The following is a 20161-nucleotide window of genomic DNA, read 5'->3' on the forward strand; positions in this document are numbered from 1 at the left end:
ATATAGTCAGTGAGATCAATAATGTGCTTCAAAGTGCTTGATGAGTGTTTGCATAATCTACATTTTAAAAATTCCGCAAGTAAGGATTTACACGTCTTGAGAACATTTACGGTCCGTCATGCCATCTCTTTTACACTTCTATGAAGAATTTCTTCTATTAAAAATAAACGTTATAAAAGGAAATTAACAACTTTTAAATAATACTCTCTTTTTTTTTCTTGTGAGGAAGATCAGCCCTGTGCTAACATCTATGTCAATCCTCCTCTTTTTGCTGAGGAAGACCGGCCCTGAGCTAACATCTATTGCCAATCCTCCTCCTTTTTTTCCCTTTTTCTCCCCAAAGCCCCAGTAGAGAGTTGTATGTCATATTTGCACTTTTAGAGAAAATCTCCAAAGCCGGGAAACTCAAGTGAAGGCTAACACTTAATTCCTCACTTTTTCTGCTTATTCCTACGGGTTGGAGGGATCTCAGATCAGTATGGTACGAGCCATATGTGCTGCAATAACATATGAGATACAATGGAACGAGTTACGGATGGAGCGTCAGCTTGGCCTCCCCCTCCCCAGACTCCTCCTTCTGTCCTGTTGAGTGCAAACACAGAAGAAAGTACTTTGAGGTGCACATCTATTGTACTTTTTGGTGCATTACAATCTCAGTTGTCTTGGTCATAGTATCAGATGACTTAAAATCTCTGTCTAGCAAACGAAATAAAGCTCAATCATCTAGGGAGTTAGCATGTGATTGCATTACCTGGTTAAACATGTTCAGCTGAATTATTAATTTTCAGTCTTGTTAAGTACTGGATTCATGGCTGGAAGTGAAAATGCATGCAATGTAAAAATATGCTGGAAAACAGTTGTAAAACCATCATTAGGTCTCAGTATTGCATGACTTCTTGTGAGACAGGGTGACACGTTTCTTAAAACAGGATCAGCTGTCATTTTCACAGGTTTATCCAAATAGTGTATGTTGTAAATTATATATTCTAAAAAATTTAGATGACAGAAGGTTCATATAAGATCATTTATATGCAACAAATGCTGGGAAGATTGTGGGAAATTGTACCTGTCTCAGAAAAGTTACTCAATAGAATCATGGACTGTTGGTCAAGTTGGAGAAACCTTTTCTGACACATCAATAGTTTAGCAACCATTAGAGTTTATTTTATATGAAGAAGTCGTGGCTTCTGTTTATTAGTACTTATTCAGCTTCACCGTACAGTGGCTATGCCATTGAAAGTGATAAGAGCTCTATGAAGGTGAGTGCACAAGAAAGGAATATTTATGTTTATTGGCAGTTTATTTCTTTGGTACATTCCATATTATCACAGTATGTTTTGCAGTTACATTTTTATAGTTTACTTTGGAATAACAAATATGAAAACATTTATGAGACATGTAGAATAGAATCAAGTAATAATAAATTCACTCTTTCTTTCTAGAAGATCTATTATTATAGTTTGGATAGTCCTACTTTCTATACTAGGAATAGAGTTTCTATTTTAATGTTGTAAAAAGTTAAATCTTTCTTTCTTTTTTTTTTTTTTTGGTGAGGACGATTGGCCCCAAGCTAACATCTGTGCCAATCTTCCTCTTCTTTGCATATGGGATGCTGCCACAGCATGGCTTGATGAGCTATGTGTAGGTCCATGCCTGGGATCTAAACCCGTGAACCCTGGACCGCTGAAGCAGAATGCACAAATTCAACTACTACACCAACAGGCAAGCCCCAAACCTTTCTTTTTTTTAACTTAAGCAAGAAGTTGGTCAAGTTTTTAGAGACAACACTGTAGTAAGAAAAAGAAATTCAAATCGACTCACTGCTTAGCTTTCTGGACACATTACATTCTAAATAAATACTTTTGCAGTACTGAAGAACAGTGTCACTTACTGATGATGAACAAGAATGCATTTGAATTATTGGAAATGTTTGTGAATAAGCTCTTTTTTAAAGGTCAGCAATTTCCCCCTAGGGCACTAGATATATAACGTTCACTATTATTGGATTGAAAAAGGATTTAAAAATACTCTTCTACCTCACTGATAAAAAATAGTAAAAACTTACTTGAGAGAGTCATCAAATTTTAATGATAGTAATTGGATAAATCACCTTCATCTCTCTGAATTTCGGTGTCCTCATAAAAAGCAGACAGGAATATTTACTTTTAGGGTTGTGATGAGAATTACATTGGCATTTTGTCCTTGTGCCAAATAAAGCTCACTGAGTATTAGCTACCATCACCATTATCATCAGCATTATCTTTGTCACCATCTTCATTTTAATCGTTATCAACAACATTAGCCTCACTGTTTGTGAATGTCAGGTTCTATGGTCACTTAAGTAGTTGTTCTTTGGCTGATCAATATTTTTAGGGAGCATCTATCTTCGTTTAATAAGAGTTTCCAGAATACATAATTCTTTAATTCATTCACGCTACAAGTATTAATTTAGCACCTACAATTTGCTAGAGTAGGGAATACCAGATGCTTCACTGCCCCCATGGATTTATTGTTTATGTATATAAATTATTATCACACAGATAACTTTCATATTATAACTTTGATAAGTGCCACAAAGTAGAGGTAGAAGGATGTTGTTATAAGAATGTATTGTGGGGACTTTGGCCTAGTCAGAGAGGTCACAGAATGCTTCTCCAAGGAAGTGACATTGAAGCTGAGATCTGCAGGAAGAATTGCCTGAGGCAGGAGGGAGATAGTGTTCAGCAGAGGGGACATCATGTGAGGCAAGGGGGAACACAGCATGCTACAGGAAATGAAAACAAAGGTAGGTGTGCCAGAAGTAGACAGTATGGGAGGGAGAGTATAGGAGATATGCTGATGAGGTATGTAGAGGAGAAACCCTTAAGAGCCTTGGTCTTTATCTAAGAATAATTGGAACATATTGAGGTGTTTTATGCACTAAATGATATAATCAAATTTATTTGTTTATTTATTTACTTTAATTATTCTGGCTTTCATGGGGCTTTAGTTTGAATGAGGCAAGATTAGAAGTCAAAGGCCAGTTATGAGACTTTTAATGGTCTAGATAAGATAAAATAGGGGCTGGCCTGGGGGCATAGCGGTTAAGTGCAGTGAGCTCCTCTTCAGTGGCCTGGGTTCACAGGTTTGGATCCTGGGAGTGGACCTACACCACTCGTTGGTGGCTATGTTGTGACAGCGACCCACATATAAAATAGAGGAAAGACTGGCACAAATGTTAGCTCAGGGCCAATTGTCCTCAAGCAAAAAGAGGAAGATTGGCAACAGATGTTAGCTCAGGGTGAATCTTCCACATGAAAAATAAAAAAAGTTATAATGGTTTCTTGAATGATGGTAGTAGCAGAAGAGATAGATAGAAATGGATGAAGTCAATAAAAAATTAGGGAGAAATCTTATAGTGGTTTCTGATGGATTGGTTATATGAGGAAGATTGGTGAAGAGAGCTGTTAAAGATGGCTCCCAGGTTTTTGGCTTGCACAACTGGATCATGACTGGTGCCATCAGGAAGAACATTGGGAGAAAACCAAATTTGAATAGAGAACTACTAGGAGATAAGTTCTGAACAACTGAAGTATGTTTTGCTGTCAGAGAGCTGAGTGAACAGGTCAAGGCAGTTGGTTACCTGTTATGGGAGGTCTAGACTGAAGAGTTAAGTTTGTGATTTATCTCCATAAAAATTGCGTGAGTTTCAAAGTGATTGTGTAAGAAGAGAGTGTGTAGTAAAAACAGAGGATGACTTAACACCAACACTAATATCCAGGGAGAAGGGAATGGGCCTGCAGCAATGAATGGCTAGAGCAGAAGGGAAGCAAGAATGACATGTTAGGGATGCCAAGGGAAGTGAGCGTTTCAAGAAGAGACTAGTAAAGAGTGGCCTAGGTTTTTCAGAGGTCAAGTAAGATGAGGACTAAAAATACGTCAATTAGATTTATGGATTTTATTTATTTACGTTAATTAGATCTTTATCGTTGGTAACCTCAGTGGAAGCTGCTTCTACCTAGCGTGTGTGTTTGTGTGTGTATGTTGGGCGGATGGAGCTGCAAAAGACAGAGGGCTAAGGGGGAGATGAGAAAAGAGAAATAACTGTTTTACACAACTGTTTAGAGAAATTTGGGGCTGCTTTCAAGGTGTTTATGGTTTTGTTTCTTTATTACTGAGATTTTTAAAAAATCTCTGAGGTGAAATTTGATTAGTTTTTTTCTCTTTTAGGAGATTCCTATCATGAAGGTTACTGTGATAATTTGTCAGAGCTTTAATTTTTTTTAAAATTTCAATCATCTCTGACAATACATATGACTCTAGGATTGGCACTGAACTCATCATGTGCAGACTGAATTTTTTATTTCTTCCTATTAATAGTCAATCCCAATTCATGATTAGATCAACTATATTTCAGTGTAATTAACTATTCCATTTATGAATCTGTCTGGCTGTTTTTATAATAGGGACATAACCTCTACATCCCAGTGACTCATAGTACTGGCACAGAAGTCACAAGCATAATCCCAGGCTGATCACTTGGAATTTGTCAAATCAACTATTGTTACTGGGCACTTACTTTTAGACACACCCAGTGGAATTTTCTTATACTTTGATGTATTTTTTACGGTATATTTTGAAAAAAAGAGGAGAAAATACGAGTATAGAAACACCTGGAGTAAATGATGAATGTTTCTTAAAACTTCTATAAATTATTTTTTCAAATTTTGGGTTTTAAAAATTGGGATTTTTATATTTTCAAGTTCATAAAACATTTTCCCCCTTAAATGGAATCATTACATTTTGAGAGAAAATTGACTTAAAAATAGATTTCTTCCTTGACTAGATGGAAACCTAGGTTACAGAAATAATTCAGGTTCATATATATATATATATATATATTTTTTTTTTTTGTGAGGAAGATCAGCCCTGAGCTAACATCTGATGCCAATCCTCCTCTTTTTCTGCTGAGAAAGAATGGCGCTGGGCTAACATCCGTGCCCATCTTCCTCTACTTTATATGGGATGCCGCCACAGCATGGCTTGACAAGCAGTGTGTCTGTGCGTGCCCGGGATCCGAACCTGCGAACCCTGGCCCACAGAAACAGAACATGCACACTTAACCACTACACCATCGGGCCGGCCCCCAGGTTCTTATTTAAAAGTACTTCTTTCCCTGCTTCCGAGTCTACTAGGCCTACCATGGGAATAAAATGCAACAACAGCAAGAATTTGTAGCAGCTCAAAAATTCTGTGATGCCCAGAGCAAAGAGAATGGCAGAGTTTATCTTCTCTTAAGAACCCATTCAAAAATGGGTTCTCCGGCTCCTTCCTTCCCTGGCTGCACAGAGATGTGATGTTGCAATCTCTAGCACCGTTAAATCAGCAGGGATATCTGTAGCTAATGGTTATGTCTTTCTGTTCTGCAGTTTGACTAAATGAATGGGCTGTACTGTCAGTTCTAATGACTTTGGAAAAGAGAGGCAGACTCCTGGTCCCCTCATGAAGCATTATGTTAGATCTCACCATATGAAACAAATATCTTGATCCCTGCTTCAAACCATGGCAGTGCATGCCTGTGAAATTCCAGTGAGAGACCAAAGTGTCCCACATATTGTGGCAAATTTCCCATAATGTCCTGCAAATTGCAGCTGAGTTCGTGGGAAAAGGAGGAGGAAATGATCTTCCTGCACAGGGATAGCTCACGTGGGAAGGCTAATCCACAGGTTCCCGCAAGAATGGAGAAATACATCTGGTACATTTTTGAAGCGCATCATGGAATGGTTATTTTGTATCTTAATTTTACACTTTGGGGAAGTATTTGGAATGAATGAATTTTAATAGATGGCTCTGGACTATGTGTTTATACATTGCACCTTTTTGCTATTAAGAAAGTTGCTTCCCTAAAGTATGGTCACAGCCCTGGCAGTACTTATGGCTATTTCCCCAAACTGTAGGTTGTTAAAGCAGTTAGCATTGACATCACAAGTAGATGGCAAGCCAGTTCCAAGTGCATCAGCTTTTAAAAGGGTGTTCCCCAAAAACTTAATTGGTGAAAGTATTGTTATAAATTAAAACATGTGAGGAGACAGTATGCTTACACATTCTTCCTAAGCAAGAGGAGAATAAAATATGTTGGCAAATAAATGAATTTTCTACTGTCCACTTTCACTGTTCTTCTATTTACTTCTTCTGTACAAGATGGAAATTAGGTTTCTAACAGTGGTTTTATTCCTATGACTCTATAAAAAGTTTGCCATTCCCCAAGTAGGATGAATTTGATAAGTAACCATTTATCCTTTTTGTGTTTGTTCCTTCTGAACAAGGGCAACTGCTCTCTACTGAACACTTTTACCCTCCCAAGCTGAGTTTGACATAATTACCGCACTGGAGCTGAGATTCATAATCTGATTGCTAATGCCAATGGAAATGAAGACTTTCATGAAAAGCAAAACCTGTTAAGTATACTCAAGGCTCGGTATCAATCCCACTCATGAGTAATTAAAATACCAATTTATGATACATTTGTCTTTTACTGGTAAATATGGAAATCCTATGGGTTTTTTTTTTTTTCCAGACATAGTTGCTTGAAGGAGAATAAACTCTAAGGACAGTTACACAGATTCAAACTTTGGATTAGATTTTAATTCCATAAATACTATTTTGAAGTGCCTGCTATGTGTGAGATATGCTAAAATAAACTGAAATCGTTTTTTCATCTTTAAGATTTCCTCAGCCCTAAGTAAGAAGGAATCTCAGTAACTTCAAACGGTTGAATTATCTGTTGATTTTTTTTTTGCTTGTATCTGGGGATATGATTAAAGGTTGATCCTTAAAGGAGGAAAAAGCTACAATGTTCTGTGCACTTCCTATGTCCCACCCTGTGTGCGAAGAGCTTTATTTATACTATGCACCAACTCTATGAAGTAGGTATTGTTACCTTCATCTAAAGATGAGGCTCATATACATGGAATGACTTGCCTAAGGCCACATAGTCATTCAGTAGTTGGATGGGGTACACAGGAGAGCCTGGACAAAGAGGTACAATGGCTAGTTATGGAGGAAATAGTCTAATATATCAAAGAGTTTCGGGACCCTGCAAGTTCTATTAATAGGAGTCTGTGTAGTATACATAAGAGTAGCTTCTAAGGGTAGTAAGCCAAGAAAGAGAAATATAAGATTAGATTGGGTCAAATTTATCTATTTGGTTTTTACCTGGGTTTTGGGATTTAGTGTGTTGGATCAAGCCCCTGGGAATGCTATAAACATGGTGAGTTGGGGATATACTCAGTGGTGGTCTAGGGTCAGTGAGGAAGAAGTACTGGCGCTCCCCTGGAATATTATAGTGGACGGAGTCCAAAGGCTCAGGGTGGTGTGGATGTTGGGATGAATCTATTCTATGCAATTCAGTCACCCACTTACCACGTGCCCCCAAAGAAACTCCTTTCAGCTGAGCATTCAGAAATGTCCTGGTGTGGAAAAACAGCAGGCTCTGTAGCGTCTGTCCTCTGCAGGCTGGAGATGGTAGTGGGAGAAGCTGCGCTGGCGCTGGACTTCCAGATTTCAATGGCACAATGGGATCACAGAGCTAGAGGCCACATATCAGCGGCAGAGAAAAGATGAGTTCAATTATCTCAATAAGCTGCAAAGATGGAGCGGTAGTCAGAGCGTTTGACCCACAGGAACTTGTGGCAATGATTCATCAGTCATGGAATCCCTAGGGATGAAATGGATGTGCAGCTTACTAAGGTGTTGCTACTCATATGTGGAAAAAGTCTGGTGGACAGAAATTTAACTCAGGGTGCCAAAGTGAGCATTCACGGCCTCATATTCAATTCCTAGACATAATCCAGCTCACAGACTTGGAGCCACTAAGTTTGTGGTAATTAGTCACAGCAGCAACAGGAAACTCATACAGTGGCAAAATGCAAAGTGATAGAAAAAATAGGTGAAAGATCTTGCTTAGCTATGAAAGTTGACAGAAGACTGAATGACCAATTAATTTCACTGTGAACAGGGCAAGGGCATGTAAATCATTTAAAACAACAAAATTTCTACTTTAAAAGGTGAGGTTTGGGCATTCAGTTATAATTAAGGATAGGAATCTGAGAATTGCTATATGGACACTTCTCTGAAAGATGAGATGTAAGCCTTCTGTGTTTTAAAAAGATAAGAAAATGCTAGGCCAATTCATGGAGAATAGTGTGGTGCTCTAGGGGTAGAATATTCCTTCTGCTAAAGGGTTACTCAGGTTCAAGAATCTAAAACTGATTCTAACAAGGGGGCTGGAGAGTCAGACATAAGGCCGTCCCTGGTCATATCTCTCATTTTACTTCTCACTCCTACCTTTGCAATTGTTTTTATTTTCTTTCTTTGGAAACTCTTTTCTTTCACAGGACAGATAGGCCTCAGCTTTTGATAAGGCTGGAGTGGGCGGCTTAAGTTTGGGGACAAATACTTTCACATTTCCTTTTCAGAGAAGATGGCTGGGCTTGGTACCAGCCTGTGTTGCAATCAGTGGTAAAATCTGAGATTTTAGTGTAGGCTTAGAAGAAATTGTAGATCACTTGATGTGCTTTAGTTTATGCCTCTATTTTGCTTTAAATTAGGATAAAGGAGTCTTCTGTTGGTGCAGCCCAGCTGACTAGAGTTCTAGTTCTGCTTAGGCATTGGGACCAAAGTCCAAGTTAATAATGAAGGTGAATTTGCCTTGCTCTGTCATTTTTATTTCTATATGTATTTCTGGGGGGACTTTGTGGGGATGAAAAGTGGCTGGGCCAAGACAAGATTCACGTATTTCTGGGTTTCTATATTACCACCACCCCTTCAAAACCCCCCTCTCCACAACTTCTAAAGATGAGATACAAAATGAAAATTTTACTTTATCCTTGTTTAATATCTAGCTCTGGAGTACTGTGGACTTTATTCTAGTTTGCCCATTTTAAGAAGGACAATAGAACAGGAAAAATGTACATAGAAAAACAGTAAGTTTTGAATTTGCAAATTGAATCAATTATTCAGAATAGTCTCATAAAAATGAATAGTGCTATAGTATGTTTACCATTTAAATATGCTTTTAAAATTAAAATAATTCATAATTAATAGAGATTTCTAATCCTTATTTATATAAAATTATATGATGAGATGTAAAGTATAAACTTAAAAACATTTGATATGTTCTCATTTATACTCGAGTTGAAACTTTTCTTAAAGTCCAAACTCTTCTACTCTCAGCCTATTGGAGTTGATCAGAAAAGTCTTGGGATATGTTTTTAAATTGTGCGTGCATCCCCTCCTGCAAGGTTATATTATGCTTCATCTTTCAATTTAACAACCCCTGGGGACTTATTTCTTGAAAACTTTTTCTAGAAAGTCTTTCCCCACCCTAACCCCCAAAGTTTTGAGGATAAGCATTAAATTAAGTTTTTGCCTTTCTTATTTTTGAAAAATAAAGTGGCATTTCTACTCCACGTGGTGGCAAAAACTACGTGATGAAGAGTATATCTTCTCCTACACATATCTTTAGGGAATCTGGCTTCCTCACAGTGGTCTCTTTCCCAGACAAAAGAAGTAATTTGTATTATCTTAAAGAAGTTTTCTTCATCTCCCTCTAATAAGGTGTTTGAGGTTAATGTCTATCTTTCTGTCATCCCTTTCTTCCTCTCTCTTTCTTGGTCTTCCCTCCCTCCCTTTCTCCCTTTCTTCTTTTCTTTTTTTCCCCCTCTTCTTTCCCTGTCTTCTCTCACTCTTTCTTTTTTCTCTTCCACATCCTTTCCCTCCTTCTTTCCTTCCTTCCTTCCTTGCTTCCTTCCTTCCTTTCTCTCTCTCTCTCTCTAATATTTCTTCAAAGATAGGCCTTTGGTATAAACTAATTTTAAAATAAAAATGATTTTCATAAGCTTAACTTAAAAAACAACCACTCAGGTTTCCAGTTCTGCACAAAATGGAGTAAGCGCACTCTGACCTGTCACTCACAATGAATGCAGCTATAAAACCTGGACAGAATGCATGGAACAGATGTTTGAGGATCTTACTAGAATTTGACACTGAACTGACAATGAGTTTTCCATTTTTTCCTTTCCAGTATACCCCAGCCTGGATTCAAGTAGTCCAAAACATGGGAGTAAGCATTAGACTGAGAGAGAGAACTTGGGGTGAAGTCTTCTAGTTCTGGCTCCAGGAACAGGAAAGGGAACTCTGGTAGCACCAGTGGTGGCTGCAGGGCCCTACAGGCACTTCAGACTTTGAGGGGTGAGAACATTCAATTTTTTTTTCTTTCTCTGCCCTGCTGCTTGACTCTGAATGCAGGTGAAATCATGGGAAGTTTGCATCAGGGTGGGTAACTAAAGCCCCAGATTTCTGGGAAACTGAAAAGGGAGTCCCAGAGAATCAGAAAGTATCAGAGAGATCATGGATATAAAGGAATTGGGAAAGCAATTCCATAAAATTATTTATGAACTCCTGTACTCACTTGAGCTGCACATGCATGGATCTAATCATAAACAATATATATATATACTTTGAGAATGGAATTAAGAGATGGACAACTCCCCAGGTCTGAGACTGGCCACTGGGTGGCAAACACACAAGACAGGTGTGAATAGTACTGCAAAGGCATTGCATACATTGAAACCACAAGCCAGAAAAGGCTGGTCAGAACATGGGACCTGAACCCAACTGGGTTGACTACCTGCTAAAGCAAAATATCAATGTTTTCCATGGGATTTAAACAAGACCCAGAGTCTTATAAGGTAATAATCAAAATTTCCAGAATATAATGGATAATTAATTAGCAAAAAAGAACCCAGGAAAACCCAATTCATATGAGAAAAGAAAAAGGACGGACACCAATGTTGAGATTAAGATGTTGGGATTATGAGACAAAGACTATAAAGCAGCTATTATAAAAGTGCTCAAAGAAGTAAGGGTGAACAGTCTTGAAGCAAATGTAAAGAAAGCCTAAGCAAAAAATTAAAAGATATAAAGAAGTACCAAATGAAAATTTTAGAACTAAAAATATAATAACCCAGACTCTCCCAAAATAAGCAAGCAGAAAGAAAGACCAAAAATAAGCAAAGAAAAAAATAAAACCCCTCACTGTATGAGCTCAATAGCAAATTGGAGATGAAAGAGGAAATAGTCAGTGAACTTGAGGAGAAATCAATAGAAATTATGTAATCTAAGGAAGAGAGAAAAAAGAGGAAAAAATAAACAGAGCCTCAGGAGAATATCCACAGATCTAACATTCATGTTATAGGAGCCCCAGAAAGTGAGGAGAAAGAGTGTAGCACAGAAAAAATATTTGAAGAAATAATAGCTGAAAAATTTCCAAATATGGTGAAAGACAGAAAGCTAAAGATTAAAGAACATAAGGAAACTCCAAACAGAATGAACTCAAAGAAATTCAAACCCAGAAACATCAGAATCAAACTGCTAAACACTAACAACAAGGAAAAAAATCTTAAAAGCAGATAGAAAAAAAATGATGTTTTTCTTATATAAGATTCAAATGATTGTAGATTTCTCATCAGAAATTATGGAGGCCAGAAATAAGTGAATGAACATTTTTATGAGAAGTATTGAAATGCTGAAAGACAAGAACTGCCAATCCAGAATTCTATATCCAGGGAAAATATAGTTCATGAATAAAGGTGAAATAAGGACATTTTCATATGAAGGAAAACTAAGAGAATTTGTAGCCAGCAGACATGCTCTATAAGAAATGCTTAAGGAAGTTCTTCAATCAGAAGGGAAATTATACTAGAAAGAAACTTGAAATAGGTGCAATGAAAGAAGAGCAAAAAAAATTGTAAATATTTTGGGGAAACATAATAGATACTTCTTTTCTTGAGGTCTTTAAAAGATTATTGAGAGTTGAAAGCAAAAATTATAACATTGTCTGAAAGGGTTTTCAATGTGTGTAGATGTAATATATAAGGCCACTAAAGTATCAAAGGGGAAAGGTAAAGGGATTTGGCATCCACATTACACTTCATGTGGTAAAATATTGATTTTAAGTAAGTAGTTAAATGCTAAATATGTATTGTAATTCCTAGAGCAACCACTAAAAACAAACAAAATAAACAAAGAGTAATTCAAAAAATCAATTGCAATGGAATACTAAAAAATATTCAAATAATGAAAAAGAAGTCTGGAAAAGGAAACAGAGAATCAAAAACAGAGAGGAAAAAACAGAAAGCAAATAATATAATGATAGAACCTAAATCTAAACATATCAATAATTATAATAAATTTAAATGATTTAATAATATCAATTAAAAGACATGTTTTCAAAATGGATTAAAACCATGACCCAACAATATATTGCCTACAAATGACTCATGTCAAATATAGTGATATTGATAGGTAAAAAACTACCAGGATAAAAAAGATACACATATAAACACTAATCAAAAGAAAGCAAGAGTTGCTATATTAATATTACAAAAAGTAGACTTCACAGCAAAGAAAATTACCTAGGATTATAAGGGACATTACATAATGATAAAAGGGTAAATTAAGTTAGAAGACATAACCATCATAAATGTGTATCATCAAACAACGGTGCTTCAAAAGACATAAGAAAAAATTGACAGAATTGAAAGGCGAAAGGGACAAATCACACTTATAGTTGAAAATTTCAATATTTCTTTCTTAGAAATCAATAGAACTAATAGAAAATTAGCAAGGATATAGAAAAGTGAATAATACCTTGAACCAACTGGATCTAATTAACGTAAATAGAGCATTCTCTCAAAGAAGAGAAGAAAACACATTCTTTTCAAGTATACATAGAACATTCACAAAGATAGGCACATCCTGGGTCATAAAACAAATCTTAATAAATTTAAAATAAATGAAATCAAACAAAGTTTGTTCTCTGAACATAATAGAATTAAACTGGAAATCAATAACAGAAAAATAAGAAAGTCTCCAAATATTTGGAAATTAAATAACAAACTTCTATATAATCCATATGTCACAGAGAAAATCTCAAGAGAATCTTTAAATATTTTGAACTCAAGGAAAATGAAAATTCAACATGTTAAAATGTGTAGGATGCATATAAAGCAGTGCATAGAGGAAGATTTATAGCATTAAATGCTTATATTAGAAAACAAGAAAGGTATCAATTCAATAACATAAGTTTCCATCTTAAGAAACTAGAAAAAGTACAAAATAGACCCAAAAGAAGTAGAAATAAGAAGTAATCGATATAGGAGCAGAAATCAATAACATTAAAAAAATAGAGAAAAATTAATGAAACCAAAAGCGGATTCATTAAAAAGATCAATAAAATTGGTCTACCTGTAGCAGAATAGACAAAGAAAAAAAGAGAAGACACAAATTACCAATATTAGGAATGGAAGAAGGCTATCACTAAACTTCCTGCAGATATAAAAAGAATAAAAAAGGAATATCAGGAATAAATCTATGTACATAATTCAATAAGTTAGATAAAATAAACAATTTCTCCAAAACCAAAAACTCTCCTAAGATGAAATAAGTAACCATAATAGTCCTGTAATTATTAAACCACTTAATCCATCATTAAACCCCCTGAAAAAGAAATCTCCAGTCCAAGGTGTTTTATTGCTAACTTCTACCATATATATACAGAAGAAATAAAACCAAGTCTACACTATCTCTTGAAGAGGAAGAAACACTTTCCAACTCATGTTATGAGATAAGCATTACTGTGATACGAAAATCAAAAGAATACAAGAAAACTACATATCAATATCTCTCATAAACATAGATGCAAAATCATCAACAAAATATTAACAAATAAAATCCAGCAGTTTATAAAAAATAATTTAACATAACCAAGTAGTATTTATCCCATGAATACAAGGTTGGCTTAGTATTTGACAATTAATGAAACCCATCTGTGGCATAATAAATATATGTATAGAAACATATATTTGGTCTTTGTCCCCAGTTCATGGCGCAGAGCTCCTAAAACCCCTGAAATCTCTGGGAGTGATGAGTGTCTTTTTTATGTTAATGGGATGAATAGTGGCTGGAGGTCCCTTGATAGCTTCAGGATGAGAGACTGGTCACCAGAAAGACCAAGGCATGATTAGAAGCTTGGATCTTTTAGCCTTATCCCATCCTCCCCCCAACCTCCAGGGAGAAGAGAGGGACTGGATATTGAATTAATCACCAAGGGCAAATGATGTAATTAATCATGCCTATGTAATGAGACTGAAAACTCCTAAATGACAGGGGTCAGAGGACTTCTGGGATGGTGAGCACCTTGAGGTGCTGGCAGGTGTTGGGAGGGTGGTGAGCCGGGAGAGGGTATGGAAGCTCCAAACACCTCCTTTCTCCCTCCATACCTTGCCCTTTGCATCCCTTCCCTTTGGCTGTTCTGAATTGTAGGCTTTATAATAAACCAAGAATTGTAAGTAAAGTGCTTTCCTGAGTTTGGTGAGCCATTCTAGCAAATCATCAAAACTGAAAGGGCAGGGGTTGTGGTAACTCCTGCTTTTGTAGCCAAGTCGGACAGAAGTGTGGGTACCGTGGGCATCTGAAGTGAGGGCAGTCTTGTGGGACAGAGCCCTTAACCTGTGGAGACTGACCATAACTCTGGGTAGTTAGTCTCAGAATTGAATTGAATTGTAGGACAACGAGTCGGTGTCTCAAGTGTTGGAGAATTGGCTGGTGTGAGGAAAAAACCCACACATTTGGTGCCAGAAGTATTGTGAGTAAAAACAGTACAGACCATTTATTAACTAGGTCTAAGGACGAAAAATCACATGATCATATCAATTATTCAAAAAAAGAGATTTTTTCAATATTCTTACATAATAAAAGCTCTTAGCAAATTTGGAATAGAAGGAAACTTCTTCAATCTGATCAAGGATATCTATATATTTTTTTTCTTTGATCACCATGGGGGATACCCATGGGCCAGGTGGGGCCTGGTCTGGCTGGGTGGAGTGTGGGGCTTCAGTTGAAGGGTGCAGTTGATGCCTGCAGCTGTGCTATGTGGCTTGGGGTGTGTGGGGGGAGTAAGTGTGGGCCCTGATGGAAGTGCAGGGAGAGGATGGGCTGGGATGCGCTGAGCATTGGGGGCGGCTCAGATGATAGGAGAATCAGACCACCACAGCTCCCAGAGGAAGTCTGATCTCGAAGGATCTTGGGAGTTCTACAGGGGTGGCAGGAGAGTCCTAGGATGAGAAACACCTGGGTTTCCCCAGTGCCCTTGTCCCAGACTAGTCTGTAAGGAGTCTGTCTCATGCCATTTCAAACAAACCCCATTCCCTCTCCTTGATGCCTCCCTGGACCCCAACAACCCCCCTGCCACCACCTCACCACATACACACTCAGAGCCACAGTGCAGCAGCCCCATGCCCCAGGAGCCCAGCCAGATGCAGGGGGAATGGGCTCTGGCCCAAAGGCTGTGCAGGGGCAGGACCACATGAGTCCAAAACAGGGGAGTGAACTGTGCATGTGAGGGCTGCAAATCTATAGCCACCCAGGAGGCCGAAGGACTAGGACAGTGACAGTGGGCTTCTGGAGCAAAACCCTGGGGCCCCAATGTGATGTCTGTCAAGTTCCAAGGCTGGAGAAACTCAAGCACACTGTTCCATTGCACCTCTACCAGCAGACATCATGCTTAGTAGTGAAAGATACCCGTATATATTTATTAGAACGGATAAAATAAAAAATACTGATAACACCAAGTGCTGACAAGCAAGTGGAGCAATTGGAACTCTCGGCAATGCAAAATGATAGAGTTAATTTGGAAAAGTGATTTTGGCAGTTTATTATAAAGCTAAATATACATTTATCATATGACAGAGCAATCCCACTCGGATATTTTTCCAAGACAAGTGAAAATTTATGTTCCCACAAAACCCTATACATGAATGTTAATGGCAGCTCTCCTCACATGGGCCCCAAACTGGAAACCACCGCAATATTCTTCATCCAGTAAATAGAAAAACAAATTGTGGTATGTCCATGTAATGGAATACTACTCAACAGTGCAAAGGAATCAGTTATTGGTACTATGACAACTTGGATGAATCTCAAATGCATTATGCCAAGTAAAAAAATTCAGTCTCAAAAGATTATACACTGTTGGATTCCATTTATATGGCATTCTCAAAAGCAAAAGTATAGTGACAAAGAATAGATCAGTGGTTGTCAGGGGTTAGGAGTGGGGGAAATGATCCCAAGGGGTAGCACAAGCAAGTTTTTTGAAATGATGGAACTATTCTGTATCCTAATTGTGATGGTGGTTACATTAATCTGTTCATGTGTTAAAATTCATAGAAATGTACATCTAAAGAAAGTCAATTTTACTTTATGTTAATTTAAAAAAATAACATAAAAAAGCAAAAAATAAGCACACATACTAACAATCTTAAAAATTGGAAGATAGAGTGATTTTTCCAACAAGTTGAAATTATCAGAGATGAAAGTTGACTATTTAAAGAAAAAGAAAAGTTTTAGATAATTATCACTGGAAGAATAAAGATGAAAAGGGGACTTAACAAAATCATTAAAAAAAAAAGATCAAACCCCAGTACACGAGAGCCCTGTAGTCAGGCTATTCTAATAAGTTATATTAGAAATTTAATAGGGAAAAACAGCAATATAACCATACTACTTAGAAATATGTAAATAACTTGAAGCTTGTTTGAGGCAAATTGGGAAAAAGTGTAAGGCAGTATAATTTTTTTAAGAACATAGTGAACTTATGGCACTCCTGTTTCAATCATTAGTAAGGCTGAAACACAACCACAAAAAAGGCTAGGACCTTTCAGAGATGCTAAACAATAGTGACCTTGGGAAGGAAGCAGGAGTTTGAAGGTACGTGTATGTATCCAAATTTCTTAAAACTTTTATCAAAGGGATCAAGATAGAAGCTCAAAAATTGTACTGTATAGTCAGCCTTATAATAAAATGCAGTAGTCCCCAAACCTATCACTTCTCACTCTCAGTAATGATTTTTAAAGACCACGCCTTTGTATTATTCCAGTTTTTTAATCTTAGGGATGTTATTTACATTTTTCTAAATAATATGGTTATATTGCTATTTTTTCCCTGTTGAATTTCTAATACAATATGTAAGGATTTAGATAATTTATATCTTGTCCTTCTCCTCTCCCTCCTTGTCTTAATCCATTCGAGCTGCTATATAACAAAATACCCAGACTGGGTAGCTTAGAAACGACAAAAATTTATTCCTCACAGTTCCAAAGGCTGAGAAGTCCAAGATCAAGGCACCAGCAGATTCAGTGTCCAGAGAGGGCCTGCTTTCTGGTTCATAGATGGCACCTTCTTGTTGCGTTCTCATGTGGTGGAAGGGGCTAGGGAGCTCTTTGAGGTCTGTTTTATCAGACCACTAATCCCATTAATGAAGGCTCCATCCTTATGATCTAAGCACCTCCCAATGGCCTCATCTCCTAACACCATCATCTTTGGGGGTTAGGATTTCAACATATGAATTTTGGGAGAAAACAAACCATCAGACATAGCATTCCTAATATATTTATATTCATAATTCTGCCTTTGCTCATTTATGTAATTTCAAACAACATATTAAACCTTAATATCTTGTTGCATCATTAATAGACAGTATCACTTGCTTTTATAAGACAGTGGCACTCTGTCCTTTTTCTTTATTGCTCTGCACATTCTGCTACCTCTGATTCTATGTCAGCAGTACTCTCATTTAAAAGATATTTATTTATTTATATTAGTGTGGATTTATGGTTTCTTATTTTGTTTAATGAGTTATAATCCACTATTATCATTATTTTCATGCTCAAATTTAGCTAAAGAAAGCTATCCTTTGAGCTATCCTTTTGATATATTCTCATCGTTCTTTGAAGATTTCATATTTTCTCCCACTGCAAAATGTTTCGGGATCATCTTGTACTTTTCCTGATGCAGTCTGGAATTAACCTTGTATTCCTGGAGAATGATATTGGAAGTTAAGTTTAGGGGGTTAACTCAGCTCATTGTTACTGGTCTGTTATTGTTTCTAGGTCCTCTCAGTGGTCATAACTAGGAAATATCTATATGTCTATATGTATGTATCTCCCTATAGATATATATGTCCATTCATACATATATGCACAAATATTTATATTTATTTTAATATATGTATTACATTTGTGTATTTTTAGAGAGATATAAAGATAAGCATATACATTATAAATATAATGTATATTTATATTAACATATATATTATAAACATATGGGTATATATTTATAATTATACATTGTATATATAGTACACGTATATATTCCTCGTATTATTTTATATATATTGTATATATTTGCAATTCCAATTCAACATCATAGATGTTACCTTCACTTTTATATTTTTGTACTTTATAGCATTTGCTTCTTATTCTGTAACTTTCCTAGCAGAAGTCTTCTGTGATTTGTACATATGTTGATTCTAAAAATTGAAAACCAATGAACACATTTTAGATTGTTGTGGTAGCTTAATTATTCATTGTAGAGACACATAGTGTTTGTTAGGATCGCTTTTACTCCTTCACATTTACAGATCCAATACAGCTCTTTCTCTACCATTCAATGGAGAACGTTTCCAGGGATAAATTAAACAGGTTTCTCTTTCATACCCTCCACCAATTATCTTTATTAAATCTTCAGGTTTTCCCTTTATCTGTGCTAGCACTGATTACCTGCCCCATCCTCTCACTCTCATTTCTCTCTGAAAATCCACTTTTCACATTGTTTCCCTTTCATTTTGCTAAATGTACACCCTAAATGGCCTATACATTTTCCGAATGTTTGAATGCTAGGGAAATGTCTTTCTTCTGTCCTATGATAAATTGAACTATTTTGGATGGTTGTAAAAATTAGATTAAAAACTCTCTTCCATTGCCTTTTGGCATCTTGCAATGCCAGTGAGAAGTCTGATGGTAATCTGGTCCTTATTTCTTTTTAAGTGACTCTGTGAGCATATTTAGGATCCAGTCTTTATCCTTAGCTTTCTAACTTTTCATACTAGTGAGTCTAGGTGGGATTACCTTTTTATTCATTGTGCCAGGCACATGGTAGGCACTTGAAGTCTTAGTATTGGCAGCTCTAAGATTTTATTTTCTGTTATTTTTAAAATAATTTCCTTCCCTCCCTCTGATCTGTGTTAATCAGAGTTGGAATTTCTGGATTGATCCTTTATATCTAAATGCTTTCCTCTTGGATTAAATATGAGAGGAAATTTTTTTGTTTTATGTTCCTTTAATTTTTCTGCTAAAACTTCTATGAACTTTTTTTATTTTGACAAAGTTTAAAAAATTATTTAAAGAACTCTAATTATTTACTTGTTCTTTTTTTATATCATTCTGTTCTTTTTTTTTCCAAAACTAAATCAAGGCCTTCTTAGACTATTAATTATCATTCTCACACACCCAGAATAATTGCCCTTCTTTGGAGAAGAACTATTTTTCTACTTTTGTCTGTTTTGCCTGGGGGATGAAAAGGCCCACTGCTGGAAGTTCTGTGTATAGTTTTCTGGGGAAAGTCATTCATCAGTCCTCGCCTGCCTTTTGGCTACTATCTTCTCCTCCTTCCCCTCCATCCCACCTGCAGTTTCTGACTTCAGACTTGTTAGAATTCTGCCTTGCAGATTGTTTTTCTTCTAGACTGCAGTCCCTTTTGTGCATATTCTAGGATGTGGTTTTTGTCTGTGGCTTGTCTCCTATTCTATTTGTTATTGCAGGTATATCTACTGTATTTCTTCAGTATTTGGATGTACATTTCCCCCACTTTTTGACGTCTCTTAAATCACAACGTGTCTTACAATTGATGATGTTTTAGAATAGATTAAATCTGTATATTATTTCTTTAAAAAAATTGGGGCCTCAGGTAAATAGGTAATTAATTCACATGCTCTGAGTACTATCTTGAATCATATTCCTTGGTTTCTAAGTTTTGAAGTTCCTAGCAAAATGGGTAACCCGTATTCCCAAGTCACTCGGCTTAGTGTCTCTTTCATAAATAAAGTCTAACAGTGTAGTATGTTTAGCACTTTTTTTGTTTTTATTTATGAAGAAGTTGTATAAGAGGTACTATAATAGAATACTTATAATATGTATAAAGTGTTCATGCAGAAAATGAGGAGGAAAAATTTAAATGAATGAATTGAAGGAAAAACAGTTATTTCTCCTCATTAGTATTATGTCTG

This window comes from Ceratotherium simum, chromosome 9 (assembly GCF_057802395.1).
Source record: "Ceratotherium simum simum isolate JZ-2026a chromosome 9, ASM5780239v1, whole genome shotgun sequence".
Lineage (NCBI taxonomy): Eukaryota > Metazoa > Chordata > Mammalia > Perissodactyla > Rhinocerotidae > Ceratotherium > Ceratotherium simum.